At 38.9% G+C, this 19,852-nt stretch overlaps 2 pseudogenes across 2 annotated transcripts; both read left to right on the forward strand.

Annotated features, from left to right (window-relative positions):
- Window positions 1-1,074: 1,074 nt before the first annotated feature.
- On the forward strand, window positions 1,075-6,431 carry LOC308431765 (GA-binding protein alpha chain-like; annotated as a pseudogene). Its single transcript has 2 exons — window positions 1,075-1,219; window positions 5,226-6,431. The product of its transcript is annotated as a GA-binding protein alpha chain-like (transcript).
- LOC308431775 (cytochrome c oxidase assembly factor 5-like) lies at window positions 1,323-1,548 on the forward strand (annotated as a pseudogene). Its single transcript has one exon. The product of its transcript is annotated as a cytochrome c oxidase assembly factor 5-like (transcript).
- Window positions 6,432-19,852: the final 13,421 nt, after the last annotated feature.

Raw genomic sequence — 19,852 nt, forward strand, 5'->3', positions numbered from 1 at the left:
TACTGACAGACATAAGCTATTTTCAACCCTGCTCAAAATCTTTCTGCAGTGGGCAGTAGTCAATGCCTCCAGTTCCTGGTCATCCAGGGAGTGTTGGGCATGGGCTCCCTCTTGGTTGGTTGTTCCCACAATTTATGTTTCTCTATTACCCCCTTCACATCTTTCCAGGTAGGACAGATTGTAGGTCAAAGGTTTTGTGACTGGATTGGGAGTTGCTAGTGTTACCTTCGGAGATTCTGAGGAATTTTTACTGAGAAACACTTCCACATGTCCCTCAAATACCCTTCAGTTCCAATCTTCTCTTTCTATACTCTACCTCTTCATCCCTCCCCCACCACCTGATCCCTCCTGCTCCCATCGCCACTAGCCCCCAGTTCCCCTGCAAAATCTATTCTATTTTACCCTACTGGGGATATCCATGCATATCCCTTAGAGTCTTCCTTGTTACTTCCTCTCTCTGGGTCTGTGGATCATAGTATGATTATCATTTACTTAACAACTAATATCCATTTATAAGTGAGTAGGTCTGGGTTTCAATACTTTGACAAAATCAACAACTAAGAGCTCTATTTACTGGTAGAGTGCTCATATTTTCATTAATTAAAGATACATACACATGCATGCACACACGCACACACAATTTATATACATATTTGGGTTAGGTTTTTATTGATAATGAATTTTGTATACAATATCCTCATATTATGGTTCTTTTTATCTCTTCCCAGATCCTCCTCTTCCTTTCTCTGTCTCTCTCTGTCTCTCTCTGTCTTTTCTCTCTCTCTCTCTCTCTCTCTCTCTCTCTCTCTCTCTCTCTCTCTCTATATATATATATATATATATATATATATATATATATATATATATCCATCCAAATATGCATGTATGTATTTAAAAACAGGCAAATTAAAAATGAATAAATTCTCTGTTTTCTAAAATTTGGTGTTTGAGTCGTTCGACGCTCACCGGACAGGAAGCGCCTGGAAGAGAGTCTGCGACCGGACGCCTCTAGGTGAGACAGAAGCCAAACAGGAGAAGGAAGTGGAGGGACTGAACTTTTGAAATACTTCAACCATGACTAAGAGAGAAGCAGAAGAACTGATAGAAATTGAGATCGATGGAACTGAGAAATCAGAGTGCACAGAAGAAAGCATTGTGGAACAAACCTATACTCCAGCTGAATGTGTGAGCCAGGCCATAGACATCAGTGAACCAATAGGCAATTTACTTTTTTTATTGAAAAACTTTGGCCCCCGCCCTTTCGGGCGGTCGAGAATGACCGAAGGCCGAGATCTGGTATGGTGAGGGCGGTGGGCTCTGCCATGCCCGGGTATTATGAGGAAAAGCCGGAGGGCAGCGCGTGCGCGGGCGTGAAGGAGGATCTGGGTGCATGTCTGGTGCAGTCGGCCCGTGTGCTCCAGGAAGGAAAATCCCCGTGGCAGTGTTTGAAGGAAGGATACTGCAGGGCTTTGCAGTACTCGTTTTTTTGAGTGTAAAAGATCAATTCTGGACGCCATATCAAGATTCAGAGGAAGAAAAGGATATTGATAATGTAAGATGAAAAACACCCAGAATTTTTCCAGGTCCCTCACAGGAAAGAACCAAAATAGGAAGCATGGTGCTGCTGTATCTGCTCAACCTCCGGGCCAGGTGTTCCTCCTCAGGACACCAGAGAAAACACATCAGTGCTGTTTCTGAATGATTCTGTTGGTTGACGTCATTTATAGAAGACCCATGGTACTGAACAACTCTGGGTTAAGATCTTACTGTTTTGGGAATTGCCTAATGGGGAAGATTATGTTCAAGGATGACTCTCCGATCAGATTACACAGTATGTGCATCCAGGAGGCCACATGAGATCGGCACAGTTAGTAACATAGACCCTGTGGCTCAGCCTCCTCCAACTCTTGTTTCTGTTTCTTGGCTTCAGTTTTGGGCCAGCCCTCTCCTCTTAAAGGGGTGTTAGCAGCCACAGCCCAACATCCTCAAGATATGGGTTCCAAGACGAGAGTATGAGCTGGCCCACAAATCCCACCTTACTGAAGACCTCTAGTCCTCTCTGGGTCATATGCTCCTGTACATCCTTGCTGATCTTGTCTAGATCCTGGTCCTGTACTATACCAACACAGGATGAGTGATGGGCCTCATCCCTAAACACTGGGATTTGCAGCAAATGGATAAAACAGATATTCACTCTAGATAACAAAGGTTTGAGACATAAAGGGTCTGGGAATGTATAGAATCCTGATCATTTTATTTGGACCACTTAACACAGTAGAGAGCCACCAGGACACTAAATCTTCAGTATCGTTCTTGCCATTGAACAGGGAGTCATTGTAGCTTCTATATTGTTCTGTAGTTCACTGGGGCTAAGGCAATCAAGGATTGGGAAGTTCACTTGCTGATTTACAGTTTTGAAAGCTGTGAGGGTTTCCCTAGGGTATCACTGCCCCCACTGGGAGTGGAGGCTGCACCCCTCAGTCCTGCCGCCCATGTCCCAAACTTGGTGTTTGTGTGCAGTGTGGAGGAGTGTGCGTTCTATGCTAGGAAGCTCGACCACTGGGCCGCACCTCCCATTAGTGCTTCAATTTCAATGGAGAGTGAGATGTGTTGTATGAAATGCCTCCACTTGACTAGATATAGCTGTATTAGGAGAAAGTCACATGTCTCATAATTGAACCTTGAATTATACAATCCCGTGGATTTTATTTAGAGTGTTCCTGGAGCATGTAGCGGTCACCACTATCTACTTCCAGAACAGTCTCATCCTTTTCAGAAACTGCACTCGTTAGCACTCTGTCCTCCTTCCCTCTGTTCCAGATCTGTTAGATGAGTGAATTATATAGCCCGGCCTTTAGCACTCTGTCCTCCTTCCCTCTGTTCCAGATCTGTTAGATGAGTGAATTATATAACCCGGCCTTTTCTGAGTTGAAGGTTTATGCACCTGCAGCGCCAGTCTGTAATGGAGTAGTGCTGAGTAGCATTCCATAGTAGACAGACACCATGTGACTTTCTCCTTAGAACAGAGGATCTCTGAGATGTTTCTACTGTGGGGCTTTGACTAATGCTATGACCATCTGTGGAAAAGTTCAAAGTTTTTCATTTAATCTGAGCATTTTTTCATGTGTTCACTGGTTTTCTATGCTGCCTTTGCAGAATGCTTATTTCAGTCTACAGTCCAGCTTTCAGCTGGACCTTTTTATTTTCCTGTAAGTTTTTTTTTTAACTGTTGACTCATCTCTTAAAGAATAATTGGCATTTTTTTTCTCAACTTGGGGTTTGTCCTTTTCAGTCTCTTAATACTCTCTGAAGCAGTTTTATTTTTATACTTTGCTTTTGTGTGTTTTACCTCAGGTTGGCCAGAAATCCCCAAAGCATCGAACACAGAGTATTTTCATCCCTTCCTTCCCAGGAGGCACACACTGCTGCTCTTGGCTAGAGCGGTTTTCATATTGGAAAATGACAATGTGTTTTTTCTTTCAGTATACCCTAAGAAACCATTCCTAACCCAAACTTACAGAAGATTATATCTTCATTGAAGAAGTTTTTAATTTTACCTCTTACCTGTAAGCCTGTGCTCTCAAAGTAATTTTATATACCTTTATCCATGACCATATTTTAAATTAACTAGAAATAATGAACCTTAGCATGGCTAAGTATGTAGTTCTGTATATGTCATGATGAGCACATTCACAGTGCAGTGCAGTCGGCCTGCATCCCCGTTCTGCATCCACCTCAGAAAATGCAGTGAGAGCCCATCTAATGACCCCCAGCCACTGCCAGGCCGTCCCTTCTGCTCTGTCCTTGAATATTCTCTCTCCACAGTAATCACTATTCTCTGTCCGGTCTCTGAATTTGAGTACTCTAAGTGCCTGATATTCGTGGAGTGTGTGTGTGTGTGTGTGTGTGTGTGTGTGTGTGTGTGTGTGTGTGTGTTTCAGGAATGAGGTGAGGATTGGCTTATTTCATGTAGCAGAATACTATGAATGTTCGTATCATGTATTAGAAATTTTTTCCTTTGTAAAGACAAATAGTGTTTTAGTGTGTGTTGTGTGTATATTGTATGTATCTTGTTACTTACTCATCCAGCTGTGGGTACCTCAGTTGTTCCCACCCTGGAGCTCCTGACTATGCTGTGAACATGTAAATACAAATATCCCTAGAACCCTGCTTTCAGTCTTAGCACATAGGCAGCAGACTGTATGTCATAGGGTAGTCATAGGGTAATTCTGTTTTTATTAGTAGGCACTGCCATAGTTTCCATAGCAGCCACACTATTTTATGTTCCTGTCAGCAGTGCACAAAGATAGAAATGTCCTTGTGAATCTTTCACTTTTGTAGTGGCCATTCTAGTGGGCGTTAAGATCGACCAGTGCTTCTGCTTCCTAGTTCCCTGACTACTGATGTCACGTGCTCTATATGCTTGGTGGCCTTCTTTATATATCGTTGGAAGAAATCTTTTTAGGTCCTCTGCCCATTAATAGTTGGGTTGTTGGCTCTGGTTAAATTTTTGGTAGTCGTGTACATAAAAGCATTGACCCACCCAAGGGAGCTGACTCTAGCTTGCCCTGGGAATCTTAGTTTTAACTTGTAGCTTTGCTCTTTGATGCATTTTGAATTCATCTTTGTGTGTGATGTAAGGTCTGACTCTCTACTCTTCACGTGTGGATATCTAGCTTCACATGTAGCCCTTTGGTGAGAAACCATCCCACCATGCATGCTGGGACTATTTCTGAGCACAGTCTCTCCTGTGCTTCTGTCTGCCTTCATGCAACGCCACTGATTTTATTGATAATTTGAGAATTATAATAAAAATTTGAAATCAGAAAGTATTTGTTCTATAATAAAAATCTGAAGTTAGAAAATAAAAAAAAAGAAAAAAAAAGAAAAACTTTATTTTAAAAAACAAAGATAAATGTACAAATTTTCAGCATTTTTGCATAAAAGTATACAAATACATTTTAAGGTTGTAATTAAGTATTTGTGGGTACATATACATACACATATGTATATATGTAACAATAATATAGGAAAAGAGGCTATTAGTTTGAGGGGATAGGAGAGAAACTAGGAGGAGCTGTAGGGAGGAAAGGGGGATGTGATACAGTTCTATTTTAATTAAAATATATTTTTTGTTTCTTGAACTTCACACAGTCTGTGAGTTGTTTCTGGGGTGTTCAGAGCTTTCTGGGGTTAGTATCCCATTATCAGTGACTGCATATTAGGCAATTTAAAGAAACTACTAGAACCGAGATTGCAATGTTCTTTGGATGCTCATGAAATTTGCCTGCAAGATATTCAGCTGGATTCAGACCGAAGCTTGTTTGATCAGGGAGTGAAAACAGATGGGACTGTACAGCTTAGTGTACAGGTAATTTCTTACCAAGGAATTGAGCCGAAGTTAAACATCCTTGGAATTGTTAAGGCTGCGGAAACAGCTGAAGTTGTCATTGATCCAGACGCCCACCACGCAGAAGCAGAAGCACATCTCGTTGAAGAAGCCCAAGTGATAACTCTTGATGGCACCAAGCATATTACAACCATTTCAGATGAGACCTCAGAGCAAGTGATGAGATGGGCCGCTGCACTGGAAGGCTACAGAAAGGAGCAGGAGCGCCTGGGGATCCCCCGTTATCCTATACAATGGTCCACAGACCAAGTCCTGCATTGGGTGGTTTGGGTAATGAAGGAGTTCAGCATGACTGATATAGACCTCACCACACTCAACATTTCTGGAAGAGAATTATGTAGTCTGAACCAAGAAGATTTTTTTCAGCGGGTCCCTTGGGGAGAGATTCTCTGGAGTCATCTGGAGCTTCTTCGAAAATGTGTTTTGGCAAGCCAGAGCAGCAGTTGAATGAGATAGCTACAATTGACCAGCCTGTGCAGATTATTCCAGCGTCAGTGCCTTCTGCTACACCAACTACGATTAAAGTTATAAACAGTAGCACAAAGGCAGCAAAAGTACAAAGATCCCCACGGATCTCAGGAGAAGATAGGAGCTCACCGGGGAACAGAACAGGAAACAATGGTCAGATCCAGCTACGGCAGCTTTTGCTGGGACTTCTTACTGACAAGGATGCTCGAGACTGTATTTCTTGGGTTGGTGATGAAGGTGAATTTAAGCTAAATCAGCCTGAATTGGTTGCACGAAAATGGGGACAACGTACAAACAAGCCTACGAGAAACTTAGCCATGCATTACGGTCTTATTGTGATGGGGACATAATTTGTAAAGTTCAAGGCAAGAGATTTGTGTACAAGTTTGTTTGTGACTTGAAGACTCTGATTGGATACAGTGCAGCGGAACTGAACCGCCTGGTCACGGAGTGTGAGCAGAAGAAACTTGCGAAGACGCAGCTCCACGGGATCGCCCAGCCGGTCACAGCCGTAGCACTGGCAGCTGCCTCTCTACAAACAGAGGACAATTGAGGTCTAGCACCTCCTGAGGACTCTTAAGGTTTTTCTTAAATATTTACGGCAAGCTTTGCTCTAACCTTTGTCACTGAATTTGAATCTTATTTCTAGAGTGTACAATCTGATGCATAATTTTTTTATAAATATTTCATACTCTTGTGAATTTGGATCTTTTTACGTTGGACATATATTTTAGAATCTGTTAAAGGATCACCACGATGCCTGCAATGCGAGAGCAGGTTCATCGGGGATTAGTTTGCTAACAGTCAGGAAAGCTAAACTGGTCAGTATTAATGTCTAGCTCTACCAAGTAAGGAAGAAGCATTTCCAGGAACCAGCCTGGTGTAGCCACTGCGGGAGTGTAGCTGTTTCCCCTCTGCTTTCCACAGAGCCTGAAAACGGAAATTCTCAGCTAAAGCATGTGTGCCTGTTTCATCTAATCAAGCAGAGCTAAATGGTCATATCAAATAAAATTATATTGGTAATTACTAAACTATCAGGTTATTAATTTATATGTTTGCATGTAAAAAATAAGTTAACTGACAGAAGAAAGTGTTGAATGAGACCCAGGTTTAAAGCTGGCTTAATTCAAACCATTATTAGTGGTTTTCTGTATAAATTATTCATTATGTCAAGTCAAGGACTTAAATTATTTTGAGAGAGGCATTTAATTCTAATAAACCAGCTAGTGCAAAAATTCCAAAATGATATCATTCTTTCTCTCAGATTTTAAAAAGTATACCTCAGTTAGAAAAAGAAATGGTTTAGTTCTGACTTCCTCTTTTTAAAAAATTAATCTGTAGTACCAGATTATTATTCAACACCATTTATATATTCCCTTCTGTGTTTCTGATAAGATGACAACTTTAGATCAGGCGAAAGTGTTTAGTGTTGAAGTAAGTTCCTTGTGAATAGTTATGAAAGGGTATTTGCCTGAGCTCTGTAGGCAATCTTCAAATAAAGTTTCCCACTTGTTCCATTTTTTTTTTGGAATATTGCATATATGACTCTAAAAATACTATACACATTGCTAACCACTTTCTAGAGATATAAAAACAGAAAAATATTTAAGGGGAGACTAATATTTCTAAAATCTTTAAATAAATCTTAAATGAAATGCCTTACTGCTTGCTAACACCAAGAAGAAAGAAATGGCTAGAAAATTCTTTCTATGATTATTTTAAAGTATTATCCATACATCATGATATGAGAGATTAGCATATAGTTTTCATAACAGAAAGGAATTTCTCAGAACGGTATAAGGCTACTTTATATACACCTCTCTCATTTGTTTTTCTTTCAATTCATTCCCCAAATTGGCTTTAGAAGAGTTGCTAAGGAGAGAAAGCACATGCAGTAGCTTGACTGTGCATCCAGGACTAAGTACTGGCATGGAGAATTGAGGACAAGAAAGAGGTCGCTTACCTCTTACGTCATAACTTCCAGTGCTGGTTGTCAAACTTCAGTTTCTACTTTCTTGATATTAAATCCTTTATGATTATACAGTAAGTAGAAAAAGTTAAACTGGATCTTTTATTTTTGTTTGGTTTATACACACGTGCGTGCGCACACACACACACACAACAGTAGGCAGGCAAATTATTTAGTATGATTTGATCACCATGGTTTGAAGAATGCAGAGTATAAGAAAGATCTCGAGGCCCCGACTTGAGATAACAAATAGGCTTTGCCCATCTTCTGAAAGCCTGGAGAGCCGTCAATCACTGCTTCAGAACAGGACATTCCACAGTACATCCAGAGTTTGAGAATCTTAAGAGTTACGGTGGCAGAACGGCGGCTCATAGAGGCTGAGCAAATGGTGAGTGGGAGACCAAGACTGCAGGGGAGCAGAGAGATCTCTGCTGAGTGCACACGGAAAGTGCACACCGTACCTTGCTTTGCCCCGCCCTGCACGATCCAGCGATTGGGAACAGAAAATTAGAACTTCTGTTCCCACCCGGAGGCGACTTCCAGACGCAGAGCAGAGCCTGGCCTACCTGCCAGGCGGAACAGCGGCTCATAGAGGCTGAGCAACTGAGATTGGGAACAGAAAATTAAAACTTCTGTTTCCACCCGGAGGTGACTTCCGAAAGCAGAGCAGAGCCTGGCCTACCTGCCACCCAGATCGGCGGCTCATAGAGGCCGGGTGACTGCGATTGGAAACAGAAAATTAGAATTTCTGTTTCCACCCGGAGGCGACTTCCAGACGCAGAGCGGAGCCTGGCCTACCTGCCAGGCAGAACGGCAGCTCATAGAGGCTGAGCAACTGGTGAGTGGGAGACCTAGACCGCAGGGGAGCAGAAAGATCTCTGTGGAGTACACAAGGAAAGTGCACCCCCTGCCTTGCCCTGCCCTGCCATGCCTGATCCAGCAAACAGAAACAGAACATTGGAACTTCTGCTCACATCCGACTACTCTGAGGCATAAAACAGGGCTCGACCCATCTGACACCTCAACCAGTGGAGAACCAGGGTCACAGACCAGATACAAGGGAAAGGTAAGAACATATCACTGACAACAAAATGGCAAGAGGAAAGAGAAAGAGTATATCCCAAGGGAACCAAGACAATCTAGCAACACCAGAGCCCAGCTCTCCCATAACAGCAAACATTGGAACTCCAAACACTCCAGAAAAAGAAGACACAGACCTGAAATCATACCTAAAGATGCTGATAGAGATAATTAAACAAGAAAGGGAAAAAAAGCAAAAAGATTCAGAAGCTTTTAAAGAAGAAACAAGAAAAACACTCAAAGAACTCAAAGAACTAGAGGAAAACAGAACCAAAGAAATAAAGGAATGGAAGAGGGAAATTAAAACAGAAATTGACACAATAAAGAAAACGCTAAAAGAGATAACACTAGAGTCAGAACACCAAAAAAAGAAATCAGGAGTAACAGAAGCAAGCATTTCCAACAGATTACAAGAGATCGAAGAGAGAATCTTGGGGGCAGAAGACAACATTGCAAACATAGACAAAACAGCCAGAGAAGATGCAAAAAACAAAAAGCTCCTAACACAAAAGGTCCAGGAAATCCAAGACACAATGAGAAGACCGAACCTAAGGATAATAGGAATAGAAGAGGGAGAAGAGTATCAACTAAGGGGCACCGTAAATATCTTCAACAAAATCATAGAAGAAAACTTCCCTACCCTCAAGAATGAGATGACCACGAGCATAAAAGAAGCCTTCAGAACTCCAAATAGGTTGGACCAGAAAAGAAATACCCCCCGATACATAATAGTAAAAACATCAAGTGCCCAAAGTAAAGAAAGAATACTAAAAGCAGTAAGGGAAAAAGGTCAAGTAACATATAAAGGCAGACCAATCAGACTCACACCCAATTTCTCAACAAAGACTATGAAAGCTAGAAGAGCCTGAACAGATATCATGCACTCCTTAAGAGAGCACAAGTGCCAGCCCAAGCTGCTATACCCAGCAAAACTATCAATCAACATCGATGGAGCGACGAAGATATTTCAAGACAAATCAAAATTCACACAATATCTGACCACAAACCCAGCACTACAACGAATTATAAGTGGAAAACCCAATACAATGAGGGAAAATACAGCCTAGTAAGAACAAGAAAACTCCTAAACAAGAAAACTAAAAGAAGAAAAAAACACAGACACAACTCAACCCAAAAAAGCAATAATGGCAGGAAACAGAAACAAATATTCCTTGATATCTATTAATATAAATGGTCTCAACTCCCCAATAAAGAGACATAGACTATCAGATTGGATACATAAACAAAATCCAGCCTTTTGCTGCATACAGGAAACTCATCTCAGAGACAAAGACAGATACTATCTCAGAGTAAAAGGGTGGGAAAAAAACTTCCAAGCAAACAGCTACAAGAAGCAAGCTGGAGTGGCTATTCTAATATCGAATAAAGTAAATTTCCAACCAAAAGTTATCAAAAAAGATAAGGAAGGACACTTTTTACTCATTACCGGGGAAATCTGTCAGGAGTTACTCTCAATTCTTAATATATATGCTCCAAATAAAAAATCACCCACATTCATAAAAGAAACCCTACTAAAGCTCAAAAAATACATTTCACCCCACACAATAATAGTGGGAGAATTTAATACCCCACTCTCACCAATGGACATATCAGGGAAGCAGAAACTGAACAAGGACACTGCAAAACTAGCAGAGACTTTGAACCAACTAGAATTAATAGATATATACAGAACATACTATCTCAAAGTAAAAGAATACACCTTCTTCTCACCACCCCATGGCACCTTCTCGAAAATTGACCACATAATTGGACACAGAACGAGCCCCCATCGATATAAGAAGATTGAAATACTCCCATGCATCCTCTCAGATCACCATGGGCTACGGCTGGTCTTTAACAACAACAAAGACAACAAAAAGTCCACTTAATCATGGAAACTAAACAATGCTCTGTTAAACGATAGCAGGGTCAAAGAAGAAATATAGAAAGAAATTAAAGACTTTCTAGAATTCAACGAAAACGAAAACACAGCATACCCAAACCTATGGGATGCAATGAAAGCAGTATTGAGAGGAAAACTCATAGCCCTAAGTGCTTCCAAAAAGAAACTGGAGAGAGCTCACATCAGCAACCTCACAGCACAGCTAAAAGCCCTAGAACAAAAGGAAGCAGATATACCCAAAAAGAGTAGACGGCAAGAAATAATCAAAATTAGGGCAGAAATAGACCAAATAGAAACAAAAAGAACCATTGAAAAAATCAACAAAACCAAGAGTTGGTTCTTTGAGAAAATCAACAAGACTGATAAACCCCTAGCCAGACTAACTAGAGGGCAAAGAGAGAGTATCCAAATTAACAAAATCAGATAGGAAAGTGGGGACATAACAACTGAAAATGAGGAAATTCAAGAAATCATCAGATCCTACTACAAAAACATACTCCACAAAATTGGAAAATCTGGAGGAAATGGATGAATTCCTAGACAGATACAAGGTCCCAAAGTTAAACCAAGACCAAGTAAACTATTTAAATAACCCTATAACACCTAAAGAAATAGAAGAAGTCATCAAAAACCCCCCAACCCAAAAAAGCCCAGGTCCAGACGGGTTCAATGCAGAATTTAATCAGACTTTTATTGAGGATATAACACCAATATTCGCCAAACTATTCCAAAAGATAGAATCAGATGGAATATTACCCAACTCATTTTTTGAGGCTACAATAACCCTCGTACCTAAACCACACAAAGACCCTACAAGAAAAGAAACCTTCAGACCAATCTCACTTATGAACATTGATGCAAAAATACTCAACAAAATCCTTGCAAACTGAATCCAAAAACACATCAAAATGATCATTCATCATGACCAAGTATGCTTCATCCCTGGATGCAGGGATGGTTTAACATAAGGAAATCCATCAACATAATCCACCATATAAACAAACTCAAAGCCCAAAATCACATGGTCATCTCACTAGACGCTGAGAAAGCATTTGTCAAAATCCAACACCCCTTCATGTTAAAAGTCCTGGATAGAACAGGAATCCATGGCCCATACTTAAACATAATAAAAGCTATATACAGCAAACCAACAGCTAACATCAAACTTAATGGCGAGAAACTTGAAGCAATCCCACTAAAATCAGCGACTCGACAAGGCTGTCCACTCTCCTCCTACCTATTCAACATAGTACTGGAAGTCCTGGCTGGAGCAACTAGACAGCAAAAGGAGATCAAGGGGATACAAATCGGAAAGGAAGAGATAAAAACATCACTCTTTGCCGATGACATGATAGTGTACTTGAGTGACCCCAAAAATTTCACCAGAGAACTCCTACAGCTGATAAACAAGTTCAGCAAAGTGGCTGGATACAAAATTAACTCAAACAAATCAGTAGCCTTCCTGTACTCAAAGGACAAACATGTGGAGAAAGAAATTAGGGAAAACGTACCCTTCACAATCGTCACAAAAACTATGAAATACCTTGGTGTGACTCTAACTAAGCAAGTGAAGGACCTGTATGACAAGAACTTCAAACCTCTAAAGAAAGAAATTGAGGAGGATCTCAGAAAATGGAAAGATCTCCCATGCTCATGGATCGGGAAAAATCAACATCTTAAAAATGGCAATTCTAACAAAAGCAATCTACAGATTCAATGCAATCCCCATCAAAATTCCAACCCAGTTCTTCATGGAATTGGAAAGATCAATGTACAATTTCATATGGAATAACAAAAGACCTAGAAGAGCGAAATCCATCCTCAACAACAAAAAAACATCTGCGGGAATCAATATCCCTGACCTCAAGCTATATTACAAGGCAATTGTGCTGAAAACTGCATGGTACTGGTACAGAAATAGGCATGTAGATCAATGGAATAGAATAGAAGATCCAGAAATGAGCCCTCATGTATATGGTCACCTGATTTTTGACAAAGGAGCAGTAAACATTCAATGGAAAAAGGACAGCCTATTCAACAAATGGTGCTGGTCCAACTGGCACTCAGCATGCAAAAGAATGAAAATAGACCCGTTCTTATCTCCTTGTACAAAGCTCAAGTGTAAGTGGATCAAAGATCTCCACATTAAACCAGATACACTGAAACTATTAGAAGAGAAAGTAGGGAAAACCTTAGAACACATAGGTACAGGAGAAAATTTCCTGAACAAAACACCAATGACTCAAGCTCTAAGGTCAAAGATTAACAAATGGGACTTAATGAGATTGCAAAGTTTCTGTAAGGCTAAAGACATCGTCAAGAAAACAAAATGGCAACCAACAGAATGGGAAAAGATCTTTACCAACACCACATCAGATAGAGGCCTAATATCCAAGGTGTACAAGGAACTCAAAAAGCTAGACACCAGAGAATCAAATAACCCTATTAAAAAATGGGGTACAGAGCTAAACAAAACGTTTTCAGTTGAGGAACACCGAATGGCCGAGAAACACCTGAGGAAGTGCTTGACATCCTTAGCCATCAGGGAAATGCAAATCAAAACAACCCTGTGATACCACCTCACACCAGTCAGATTGGCCAAGATCCAAAACTCAGATGACAGCAGATGCTGGCGAGTCTGCGGAGAAAGAGGAACACTTCTCTACTGTTGGTGGGGTTGCAAGCTAATACAACCACTCTGGAAGTCTGTCTGGCGATACCTCAGAAGACCCAGCTATTCCACTTCTGGGCATATACCCCAGAGACACTTCAATACACAACAAAGATATATGCACCACAATGTTCATAGCGGCTCTATTTATAATAGCCAGAAGCTGGAAGGAACCCAGATGTCCTTCAGAAGATGAATGGATACAAAAATTGTGGTACATATACACAATGGAATACTACTCAGCCACCTGAAACAATGACTTAAACAAATTCTTAATTAATGGCTGCATCTAGAGAATATCATCCTGAGTGAGATAACCCAGTCACAAAAGAACAGACATAATATGCAGTCACTGATAGTGGGATGCTAACCCCAGAGGCTTGCACTCCCCCAGAAACAACTCACAGACTGTATGAAGTCCAAGAAATAAACAAAACAAAAAAATATACATATATTTACAAAACAAGAAGACTTTGACTATTTCCATGTTTTGTTTTGTTTTGCATGTACTTTACGCTTATTGTAACTATTAGGTTTTCAATGCATACTGTCAAGCCCTTGAAAAAAATCAAGATCTGATGAAAAAAATATATTCACATGGTTTTATGTAAAAATTATTTCAATGTCTGAAAAAACATTACTGACAAAAATGTATAATTTTAAGCAAAAAATGTTTAAAATCTGTACATTTATCTTTGTTTTGTAAAATAAAGTCGTTTAAAAAAAAATGACAGCTCTTCCAGACTCTACTCAACACGCCTTAGATGAAAACTTACGACATCTCAGGGAAATACCAATAAAAATCCAAAAATCACATACAGTCTAAGCAAGAAATAATTTAAACAAATTGTATCTGCAATCCTGGGAGATCAATAGTCAGTAAAGGTTTTTATAACTTGAAAAAAAAAGAGTTACGGTGTTTTGGAGACAATATGTTAAAGTTCTAGCCATGAAGACAGACTTTGTGTATCAATCAGAGAAACATGTTTTTAAGAAAAGGAACATTTATATTTGTTTATGTCTATAAAATCAAACATTTCCAAATGTTTCGAAAAACAAATCACAAACCACATTCTGTAGATTGCCTTTCCTTGGAAGCTGCTGTGTTGCTTGTGATTTGAGCACAGTTCCCAGACATGAGGTGTTTCTTCTCTTCACCCCTGTATCTGTTCAGGCGACTTCACACAGGAAATGAGAAGGGCTTATCCTTCACACAAGCTTTACCACTCTGTCTCCACGGAGACTTTAAATATTGGTTGTTCTTATTGAGACCACAGTTTGCTATCTTCAATGAAAACAATTCATGCTACAAAAGAATTCATGGTATTCCTAGCTCGGTTTTGTCATGCATTTTTCATAGAACCTAAGATACAGTTAAACAAAAAAAAAAGAAAAGAAAACTGTTATTTTTACCTTGTAAATTTGAGAATAATGAAGTGTTCATTTTGTTAGAAAACCATTTTCCCATGTGATGTTTACATTGAGCTCATTTTACATGTGCTAGCCTGAGTTCTGAACATTTGTGCTGGCATTGGAAAGTCCAGCTGGTTAGGCAGAAGCTCTGCGTGCAGCCAAGCTCCACATGATGAGTTAACCAACTGCGTTCAGTTTGCTGTCGATCCATGTAAGTAAAGTAGGAAAGATCACTCAGTTTTTCTGCCCAGATCCTGCACTGATGCTCCAGTGCGGTTACGTCCTTTAAAGAGCGGGCCTCCAGATAGTTTGGGCAAGTTGTGTCATTTTCTGCATTTGCCACTTAGCCACTGCCTTTTATACAGAACTAGTGTGTCCTTGAAATAGCACAAAAAGGTTTTATAATTTATAATTGCAAAACAAATTTGTGACTGACTTAATGTCTTCAGATAAAGGCTATAAAATGTTGATATTTCAATATTTCACTTATTTTCAAGAAAAAAACACTCTCGGTCTTTTTTAGAAGAGAGAACTTTTGCATACATTTATACTCTTTAAATAAAGACACTTATACTATCATAATAACAATTATGTATTTCTTTGTTTTTTGTAATTTTACATAAAACAGTTATTTTATATTTTTACTCAGATAAATATTTGTGCATAAAATGTAAAATAGTAAATGAGAAAAATAAAACTATTATACAATAAATTCTCATGTTGAAAGTTTACAAAATAAATAAATAAATAAATAAATAAATAAAATTTGGTGTTTTGTTCCTACCAACATCAAAACAAAGTGAATACTTGATTTTTTTCCACAAAATGCTTTATTCCTCTAATTGCTAGTTCTTATAAATAACTTTGGCAACATTAAAATAATAACTTTTATTTGGTAAAAGAAGCAACCAACTTCACAGAGTAGAGTAACAAAATAGTAATCTTGACAAATATTTAATACGTGTGTAAACAAAGTGACATTGCTTTAAAAATGGATAGAGCCGTAGATATAAAACACAAAGCTTCCAGAGACTCAGCTCACTCTACTTTCTGTTTAGAGGCACAACAATGGACCTCAGCAGCTCGCTTCTAAGACAGAACCAAAACTCTTGCTAATGATTTCTTCCAGTTCACTGACTAGAAAACTTAGATTGTAGAGGGGAGAATGCTGCAGGGAGAGGTAAGTTGCCTTCCAAGAGAGGGTAAACGGGGCTTCAGAAAGAGGGGACATTTCTAGTCACTCTAAAAATCTTGATAAGCTTAATAACCACAAGTGAGGTAGCAGCCATGCAGGCTTAGAGAACACACTGTGACAAGGGAACAGCCGGAGCAGCCTCTGCATCAGGAGGAAACAGGAATCTGCTGAGGAATGGCAAGGTCAGTCACAACAGTGCAGTAGCATGGATCAGGAGAAGCAGGTAGGCAGAAGCCAGAGCCCTGGGGCCTCCCTTAGCAGTGAACAACAGTCTGTACTCCTTAGGAGCATACGTCGGTGAAATCAGACCACAGCTAAGAGGCTGGAGACACTCCACAGGTCTAAGAGGGTTTTACCATAGACAGTACATAAATCTACAGACTCATTTCATAAACAACGGGATTTTTCACCAGAATATGTGGAACAAAGACACTTTCCACACCTAAAGGAAAGGGACTGGGTAAAAAGAGTGTGATGTGACCAAAAAAAAAAAAAAAAAAATATATATATATATATATATATATATATATATATATATATATATACACATATATATATATATTGAAAAGGCCCATCAAAATAATAAAGAGACAGACAGATCACAGTCAACCAATGGTCAAGCACAGAGCAAACAAAAGATACTCACAACCTCTGGTCTCCCTCAGTTTTAAGAAAGAGGCTAAGACATGGGGATAACCTCTTCTCATTTTTTCATGCAACCTAGAGAAACTTGACTAAACCGAAGAAAGATAAATGGGACAGGGACATCTAAAGAACCTGTCCCCGCTGCCTCTTTTGTTGTTAAGGGACAGGTCTTGCTGGGTAATTTGGACTCACTGAAGAACCCAGGCCGACTTTGAACTCTAGATCTTCCTGTCCCAACCTCCCAAGAGCTCTTATTACCAGTGTGTGCTACCATACCCAGCAAGATAAGGTACCCTTAAAGAAAGGATCAGGAAATTCAAGAGTTTTTGAGACCAGTGTCTATAACCAGCATGCACCCAGACTCCTTCAGGGATGAGCAGCAGCAGCTGGTCACCTGGACTGGAGGTGGAGGGACAAAAGGTGGCACTGGGTAATAAATCTACCAGCTCTTGTCTCCCAGAAAATGAAGAACACCATGAGAATTTTGACCATTCAAATAGAGTGAGCTCTGTGAGCATGTAGAATTCTTCAAATCTCAAGGATCACTGAAGTTTCCATAGTTTCCACTGCAGAAAACCCTCACAGAAGTGAAGGATGTTATTACAGAATCCTAACTACCCAGCACACTAAGCACAAGGCATCAAAAGAAATGAAAGGTCTCTCCACTCCACTTAACTCAGGATCTAGTATTTTGAAATTTCACATTAACAAACCATAAAATTATTCAGCACAAAATATAATGTAGGGGCTATGTTATAGTCAATAATCATTTAATAAATAACCAGCTATTCCCTAAGATGTACCAGGTTCCTATCTACACACCTGAAATTAATTGGATAATAAAACATGTTTACCATCACCTCCCCAAAAAACAAATATAAATGAAATTGCAAATAGTGTTGGTCTGAGGTGGAATTAAGACCTATTCTGAGAGGATCTACATATTAGAAAAATCAGTTAGGAAGATGCAGTTATCACACAGAATAAAATTAATGACCAGAATAATGATGATATAGTCAATATTTATTGAATACCAGGTTGCTTCCTAAAATGTTAACATGCATATTATCAGATTCAATACCCAGAATAATCTTATAAGCTTCATTATGGTATTGATATCATTTTAATTTAATAATAAAAAGTTGATTACAGAAGTTAAAGTATATGTACCTCAAATTATACTTGACAGACAACTGAATTAGCTAATGAGTTTCAGAGACTGAGGAAAAGATGGTGTACCAATACATAGTGTTCAAAATATTTTAAGTGAATTGATATTGCAAGATTTCATTCTCAACAAGAGCTTATTGGGCAGCAGTTTATGGGCAGAGTAGTTGGAACTACAAAGAAGAAACAATACACAGTTGTGCATATGACAGCCTACAGTCTAAGAACAACCACAGTGAAAGTGGCAATGGTTCTATCACATAAGTCTAAAATGGCTATAAACAGAAGACGCAAGTCCACTTCAGGAGGAGGGTGTTTGCAAGAGGCTGTCTAAGAAAGATTATTCTATTTAACCTAGGTTTGAAAAGAGATATAAGACTTTGTCATATGTGAAAGGAAGGTAAAGTTTCATGTGGAATGATCAGAATTTCCTGCCATTTCCTGTTGCTGTGATAACACACCCTGCCAAAAGCAACTTGGGGGGAAAGAGATTTGTTTATCCCACAATTTCAGGCTATATTCCATCATTGCAGAGAAGTTAATGTGGCTAAAACTTGAAGTGGCTAATCACATTACATCCACAGTCAGTGGGAGAAAGCACTGAATTAAGTCAAACATGTTGATTTTCAGTTTGTGTACTTCTACAAAATTTAGTCTCTCCTGCCCAAGGCATACACTGTGTATGAGTTGACTATTAATCAATATAATTCTCCTACAAAATACCCATAGGCCAAGCTAAACTAGACAATTCCTCATTGAAACTTCCTTCCCAGGTGATTCTAGATTTTGCCAATGTGACTATTAAAAATGTCACAATATCCCTGATTAATGATTAATGGAGACAACAAAGAGAATAAGAATTGTGTGATAATTTTATAGCTACTATTTATCTACATATTGAGCCAGTATCTCTAGGAAAAAAATGGAACACAAACAGTCCAAATATACATATAGCACGTTTGATGCATTTTCAGGGTAACATGCTGGCATTAATTTACCTGATCTGGAGAAATATAAACAAATAGACACATAAAATAAAGTGCAGGCCTTAATCTTCTCAAAACTGAAAGGGACCAAGTTTATGATAGTCTACCAAATGTTCATAATTCTAAGAGGTTGTGGGTGGTATGGAAATTCTGAAAGGTTTTAGATACACTTCTCTGGTATTTTTCACCAAGAAATGCTATCAGACTTAGAAGGTAATAAATATGTTATATCAACTTTAAAAAAAGAGAGACTAAGGTGTAATATTCTATATCAAATTTTTAAAAAGAGATATAAAGTATTGTGGTCAACACTAGTAGTTTACTCCTGCCTGATTCCACTGAATTAAGAAAATATACAACTTTTTAGTATTCTGTAATTTATATCAGGATAAGCCAAAAACTATTTCATGTTCATATCAACTATTTTACATCATCCTTCTTGTTGGTAGACAGAATATGTATCATTTTAATGTTTTCTAGTATGAATGTTAGATATGGTGATAGAACACAAAGACTATCTCTGAAGCCATTATGTCACAAGAAGTAAAAATAATTCACAAACTTTTTTGATGATCAAAATTAAATGACCTAAGGTAGAAGATGACAATCACCATCATCAATCATGAAAAAAATGTAGTTGTCTACATTAGAAGAGAAAAGCAGATTAATGTTCTCATGACCAAATATCCCATGATAATTGCATTGCTTTGTTTATTCTCTGAACACAAGGTGTTATCTTAAGGAATGGAGAAGAAAGGGAAGAAAGGAGAAAGAAGAAACAAAAGTAATTATTCACTTACAAAATACTTGTCAAAATATTCTCTATTAAGTAAATATGATCAGGTGAATAACAGGAAAAACTTCCAGTGCTATAGAACTGTAAGAGTGTGTAAGAGTGATTGATGAATATTTTCCAATCAGTATTAGAGAACAAGTTGCATCTAG

The sequence above is a fragment of the Micromys minutus genome (genome assembly GCF_963924665.1).
Source record: "Micromys minutus genome assembly, chromosome: 17".
NCBI classification, from domain to species: Eukaryota; Metazoa; Chordata; class Mammalia; order Rodentia; family Muridae; genus Micromys; species Micromys minutus.